Source organism: Hesperophylax consimilis, chromosome 14, assembly GCF_061612785.1.
Source record: "Hesperophylax consimilis isolate HC1 chromosome 14, BYU_Hcon_1.0, whole genome shotgun sequence".
NCBI classification, from domain to species: domain Eukaryota; kingdom Metazoa; phylum Arthropoda; class Insecta; order Trichoptera; family Limnephilidae; genus Hesperophylax; species Hesperophylax consimilis.
Window position 1 is genome coordinate 33,305,543 of NC_142849.1, and position 7,721 is coordinate 33,313,263.

The following is a 7,721-nucleotide window of genomic DNA, read 5'->3' on the forward strand; positions in this document are numbered from 1 at the left end:
AATCTACTCCGTGTCGGCCCACCCCCATGACTGTCAGAGACCCGCCAAGCCAAACATTTAGAAAGTTTCATAAAAAGATTAGAAAAAGTTCAATAAAATTACCAGGAAATTTGATAATAGAATTAGAAAGTTGATAAAAGAACTATGGAGTTTGATAAAGGGACTAGGAAGTTTGATAATATAACAAGGGAGTTTGATAAAATGACATGGAAATTTAGAATCTTGAATCCTATTGGGTACAGCTATTGCATGTAATTTCATAATATATGCGTATACATAATATACCAGTGAAAAATCACGGGATATTATAATTGAAGGAATTTGTGAAGCTGAAAGCATTTGCCTCAGGATCATTGCCTGTCAAAACAAACTTTGTAAATTTTAGAGTGGAACAGAAATTAAACTTTCGAATGAAAACCGTTATAAATTTGAAAACAAAATAAATTCATTTCATACTTAAATATTAGTTTTAAATAATAAAATAATTTTAATACCCGCTTTATCGATCGTCTAAATCGTTCCCACAATCAGTCAAAATCAAAGCAAATCCAAGTTCTAGAGATTATTGAACCGGAGTTATACACCGACACACACAACACCGAAGTTATTATTTTTAATAAGAGTCAGTTCTATTCTTTGGCTTAGTATGTTTTTTAAAAATATTATATTAAAATATATATTGCTTAAAGTGTTCGATGTAAACATAAAATCATGTGTATTTATTACCTTATTGACATACATTTAATAAATAAATTTAAAAAATAGCCAATGATTTTTTTATAAGACCGCAAAACCGCTGACCGAATTATTTTTATTCCCTTGGTCGGAATAATAATAACAATTCGGTTGGCTGTTCAACTTGTTGGGTTCTGCAAGTCGGATCGTGTATTGGGCCTATTACGGCACTGAAGATTAGTAAGAAAACTGATTCAACTCCCAGGCCCTATATAGGGGGACGGTTGAGCACAATGGATGCCGTTAAAATTAACTGGGATAATTAAAAAAGGACTCGTCCATTATTCGAATAAGAGATACAAAATTTACAAAATTGAATTAAAAAAATCATAAATATGGACTCGCCCAAGTGTGTTTGAATTTGAGATAAGTATTTACAAAATTTACCCAAATGATAATCTAGAGGAGGAATAGTGAAAACACGATAAATAAATCAGTTACAATCAGAAGAAGACACCAGTGCATTACAGATAGACATGGTCGTGAAATAAAATTGAACTAAATCTGCCAACAAAATGATTTTGTGTTACGAGTATGTTTATTAAAAATGGCAAAACCTGCAGACATGCTGCCGCCTTGTGGCAGTTTTGCGTGACTATATTATTTTATTATTAAAATTTTAATAATATCAATGTTTCATACAAAATAAAATTACATATAGTTCTAATGACTCGTAAAAATGACAGTGGAAGATGTTGATGGTGTAAAATTTACCACTCACCGAATGGTTAACTAATACTAGTTGCTGCTTCTTCGGAGCCCCTTCCAAGAAATGCCAGTACTACAGCATACCATATTTTTTTCAGGTTCCACAAAATTTATAACGACATTGCAGGGAACAAGATTGCTGATCTTGAACGGGTACTCTTACAACAAACACAGAACTACACTCACAGGAAAGGTGCGCTGGCACTGTTCATCACGAAATGGGTCGCGCGCCTTCAAAGAATGTTACTGCTGCGCCTATACGGTCGACGATAAACTGGTCTCCATAAGTAAACATGTCCATAGTCACGATAAACCCGTGTTCTCAAAAGCTTCCAAAAGTGAACTTATTAGGAAACGGCAGAGAAGTCAGAAATCTGCCTATTAAAACTTTTGAACGGGAAATGGGTTTTGGTTTGGCCTGTATTGAAACGTGATGGATACTCTCCTTGATATACTCACCAAAAGTGAGATACTTTGAAATCTGGAAAACATATATATTCAGGCACTCGGAAAGTTGATGAGTTGGTAGACCAAAATAACTGTATCTTATGAATAGGGGATGAATTTGTATTGAACATTGCCTGTATTGAAAAGTGATGCGTTTTCTCCTTTTATATACTCCACCTAAAGTGAGTTTCTACGAACATAGGTCATACTGACCATGTGACACCCGGAAAGTTCAAGAGTTGGTTTGCCAAACTGACTGTATCTGAAGATATGTTGTAAGAGAGTGGTGAAGGGAAATATGTGAAGAGAAAGGTTGGGAAGTACCTGGCTATTCAAACACGGCTAAAACCATTTCTTGCAACGTTTCGATTCTGAATGGTGGTCTTTCACTAGGGCAATAGTGAGAGTATCATCCACTCTGTAGTTAGTCAGTAACATATTTGTCGTGAAAAACAAACCAAGATAAAAACTGAATAGATATATATTACTTATTGACATTACAAAACTACGCATCATAAGTTTGCTAGAGCCAATTATTTAACAGAATTTGAATAATTCATCAAATTTCAGAGTTGATATTCAAGTTCTGTTATTATTCCATTGCGGGCCAGTTGTTTTACTGTACTTGAATATTAACTTTTAAATTTTGTTAAATAGCTGGTTGTTAATGTTACTTTTAGGTTATTAATGCAAACTTATGATCAGGTTTACCACTTGTTCTCCTTAAAAAGATCCACCGTATAGCAGTCCCTTATTCGGCATGCTTAGAGCGTGGAAGTGTGGAGTAAATACAATATTTTATGAGAATATTTTTTAATCATCTTCAAATCTATATAACAAGCATATTAATCTTGGTGGGCAAAAAGAATTAATAATTAATCTGGTTAATTATACAATTAAACATACCATCTGTTAAAACTTACAAATAAAAATGGACCCCAATGGGAGCCCTGTGGTACAATTTTAAACCACCTCGCTTTTCTATTCTAACACAATTTATTATAAATATGAAGCTGTTTCCATATAACATTACATTTAGTCATTATTAACGATATTTTATTATTCTTACCTTTTGTACTTGTTTTTTTTATAATTTATTCTTTATAATTAACTTAACACTTTACACCGTAAATTATACTTTATACGTAATGCTGTACACTTGTACTTTTAACTATATTTATGTTAATAGCACATGTCGTGCCGTTTGTATTTAAATAAATAAATAAATAGATAAAGAATTGTTATGTTATTCTTCTACCCGCATAAATTAATATGTACCTATCTATATTTATTTATTGTTGTAAACGACGCGTTTAGGGCTTTTACATTACATGTCCGAATATTATTATTTACAATACTGATTTGACAGAACTTTGTACAATGTTGAATGCCAGTTATCCAGAAAAGCAACGTAATGATATACCTATTTTGGTATTTAACAATGCCTATCCTGTAAAAATAAAGTTGGTTGTTTCCAGGTGAAAAAATCCAATAAACAATAATTTTTGAATAAAATACTACTATTTATTGAATAATCTGGCGGTTTAAAATAAGCCGATGCAGCATAGTGACTAGTGCATCCGACTGGCAATCAGACGGCTGCTGGTTCGATTCCCGTCGGCGGCATTTATTTTTTCTCGGAAGATATTTTCAATTTATATTGGTGTTTCAGGCTAATAATTATTGTTCCTTTGTACTTTGCATAAAAACCTTGTCTTGTAAACATAAGTTTAACTTAAAAATAATATGCTTATATGTTTAAAAGCTTATTAGTTTATTTTATTATTTCTAGTAAGCAAGCCGTTATACTATAATTATATTTGATACAATGTACATAAAACAATAATACATCATATTTAGACGCTTAATCTTTTCACCGACTAGTGGGTACCTATGAATGCCGTCTTGTAAATGTCTGGTAATGTCCAGAAATACTTAAATGATTGGAAGCTGGCCTAGTTTTTTTCTATGTTTTGCCATTTTACTTGAATGCCCGATTGATTATCTGGAAACTAATGGATAAAACTGCACAGAAAAATTTTAAGCACACTCTGTGGTTTTGACCTTGGCTATCCGGCAATGAGAATATTCTGCTTATCCCCCTTTGGCGATTAGAATCTTCGAAGCTTCGTCTACGTCTTTCTATTGGCAACTCTTTTATAAAATTGCACAACAATTCATTTTGAAGTGAATAATCACCAAGACTCCAATAGTGATTGCAAATGTTGATTTGCTGTTCTTGGGATATTTTAACGGAGCATTTATAGCGGCATTTACTGCAGTCTGCAAAATGTGGTGTCTTCTTAGCGACAACATTGCCTCTCGTATCTGTGTACTGCTGTCCAGTAACTCGACAGTTCTTGCGAACATTTCGTGCCCACAAGTTTGGGTCAGCAATTCGGTTTCGCGTCCTCTTTGCTTTGCTGGAGGTAGGTGGCGCAAAACTTTGTTGAGATGATGGACCTGGAAACAAAATTGTAGGTAAAGAGTACGATATTATTACATGGTGTGTGTCAGTAAGTAGAATTAAAATACATTATAATACATTTTGCTGATACCATTCTGAAGGAATATAATATTTTGATTCCCTGAAACAAGTCTTTTGGAAGTTTATTTACGAAAAATTTCTATAATATTTACATATTTTTGCAATGTAATGTGATCATGATGTGTTATTTTTTTGCACAGTTTTTTCAGTCTCAAATTTCGTCAGCTAAACTATTTTTAGCGCACAGTCATTTTCACCGCGACTACCAAAATTAAACTTTTAATTTGAGCGCATTGTTTGTGCTGTGCATTTAAAATGTTCAATAAGACATTTTTTTGATGTAAATATATTAATATAATAAAGCTGTTACTACTTTTTAGACATGGTATCATTTTTTTGTAACCACAATTCGCTTACAGCATCAGCATTAATTAAACAGATTCAACAATTTTTCAGACCGCTAATTCAGCGGGTTCTTTTCTGGAGTATTATTACACACCGTTACTATTTTCCTGGAACCTTTGAGAACTTTCAGAGTATTTTCCTTTTTATTTTATGTAATTAATTCCTAATATGTACCTTTCTGTCGTTTTAGATTCTATTAGATCAATTTTAATATGTTTTTGTGAATCTATTAATGTTTATTATAAATGAAATCTTTTTGCCACAAAAGACTTTTTTCGAACTAGTAAAAATCAGTCGATCGATGCACAGAAGGAATAGAAAAACATGTTGCTCGGGGAAAGGAAGATAAAGAATAATAACTTATTCTTATAAAAAAGGCCGTAATAAAAATTTAAGAATTGTAGTATTTATTTATAATTATATAAGGTATAATATATTATTTTGTATGTGTCTACGAATAAATTTTTACAATTGGTAAAGCTTAAATATATATTATACATATTTATATATCCGTACTTCTAAGAAATGAAACCTAACCTCTGCTGTGTTTATAACTATATGGTAACTAGTGGACCCCGAAATGCTTTGCTATTGCTAATGTCTTTCTCGGATGTCACTGACTTATTCCACCATTCACTACTGCATACCACAATATTACTAAAAACTACATTAATTCGACTCTTAATCTCATTCCGGTGCAGAGATATTGCGTTAAGTATTCCTCGGGCGTCCCCGACTTCTTCTACTATTCAAATTACTCTCTAAACACTCCTGGCACTCATAAGAACAAAATTTGAAATTTTCAGTGATATCGATTGACTAATTTTCGAGTTTTGCGAGCGCAAACATACGCAGGTGAATTTTTAACAAGACAAGATAAGTAACCAAATTTGGGTGTGATTTGAAAAATCCCATGAAACAGATGATAACTACACTCACTAATTGTTCCGACTGTTCCGAGACCTCGTTTCCAATGTCTCAATAAGATTTTTTCACAATAAAATATAAATAATACATGTTCACAGTGCGTAATGTAATATCGTAATAGCTTTTCCTCATTATAAATAGACAAGGTTCTTGTGTTTGGTGACGGAATTTATCAAATAACAAAATCATTCATAAGTAAGTAATAAAATAATTTACATAATAATGACAAGAAAATAAAAAGAAAAAAACAAGTTGTATCGAAAATAGAAAAAGAAGTTAATTTGTAAATGGATGATAAAATTCATCAATATTTTCGATAACTTTTTAAATTATTCCTAGATAATGAATAGTTAGTTTGTTGCTTGGTATTCAATTTTGAGATTTTAATGTTTTTCGTGCTGATATATTAAATTGTAAGTTGTTTAACTGTTCTTTGAATTTTTTTATAATTGAATAATTTATAAACATTTAGTCTATTGTAGGTACAATATTGTAAAAAGGGTTTCAGTTAAAAGTTTTTTTTTTTCAATATAACCTTAATTATCAATCTTTGAATTATTTTAAGTAGATTTAAAAAATATAGGTTATGTTCGTTCCTATCCAATTATGCCATATTGTAATATAGATTGAACAATTATTACATAATACAGTCTTATTAGAATATAATTACATTTCCTAATTTGTTTGAAAAGTTCACAAATATGTGTTTTCCATTTAAAATGTTGATCTGTATGTATACATCAGGATATTTAATGAACATGATTGATTGTAAAACAAAATATTATAAGCAATAATTAGTCGCCTGATATATTCATACAAATTGAAAATATCTCCCGAGTAAAAATAAATGCCGCCGACGGGAATTGAATCCGCAGCTTCTGATGTCCGGTCAGGTGCTCGTCGGCTTATTCCCAACACGTCAAATAATTAAATATGTACTATTACTTCAATCAAAAATTACTGCTTATTATATTTTTTCGCCTGTATACAACCAAATTTATTTTGTAGGAAAGGCTTTGTTAGTGCTAAATTTCCCACTAGATGGCGTCGAGACATATTATATCTACATTTGTTGGTGAAATATTTTGACTTGTCAAATATTATTAAAAATTATAATTTTTAGTTATCCTTTGTGCTATGTATAAAAAACCTTGTCTTACAAACATTAGTTTATCATTCTATCCTACCCTATCCTATCCTACCCACCTCAAATATATTACATTAAATAATATATTATTTCGACCACCTCATATATAACACTCACCCGTTTTTTCTTGTTGTTATTTATTTGACTGTTATTCTTATTATTTATTTTTTTTATTTTTCGTGGTATCCATAAAACGATTATCCTACCAATATATTCAGAGACAAACAATGTTAAAACACACAAATTACTTACCTGGCGTAGGGGACACCGTGATCACTGATCAATAAGGCGGTACCCCCAGGGCGAGGCTGTTCCATTGCACTCCAGTTCGGTTGACCCTTGCGATTATCCCTAATGCGGATAAGTCGGGCGGATAATTTTTGGTAGTCGGGACTGCGTACGCGCTGTCCCGTTTCTTTCAGTGCCCTTCAGGTGATTTTGCACCAAAACGGCGCTATATAAATCATCCAAATATTATTATTATTTAAGGTATACATAGTAAATGAGAAATGGTAAAAAAATAAATATATAAAAACATGTAGTAGCAATAACAAATAGTAGAAGTAAGTTAATAACATGTTTATATTTAAGTTTTAAAAATACTAAAGCCAACAATATGAAATGAACATGTAACAGGTGACTATATTGTGTTATGTTACGTTAGTAAAATAGAGCAAAGCTAAATGCTTAGTTCCTACCTGAATGTTATTTTCCAGTCTCTCGATGCCCATCTCCGTACGGGAAAACTTTTTGATTATGGAACATCACAATTGAAAAAATAATGTAAATTCGAGTGCATTTGTTTTGAAAACAGAAGAAGGATTACGGCTACCTTGGAAGCAAGTTGATGGTGTTTTTGTTTCT

General features: G+C 31.7%; 1 non-coding gene across 1 annotated transcript; it reads left to right on the top strand.

Annotated features, from left to right (window-relative positions):
- Positions 1-7,101: 7,101 nt before the first annotated feature.
- LOC149418211 (U1 spliceosomal RNA) lies at positions 7,102-7,270 on the top strand. The gene has a single exon (XR_016303190.1). It is a non-coding gene; the product is annotated as a U1 spliceosomal RNA (small nuclear RNA).
- The last annotated feature ends 451 nt before the right edge of the window (positions 7,271-7,721 follow it).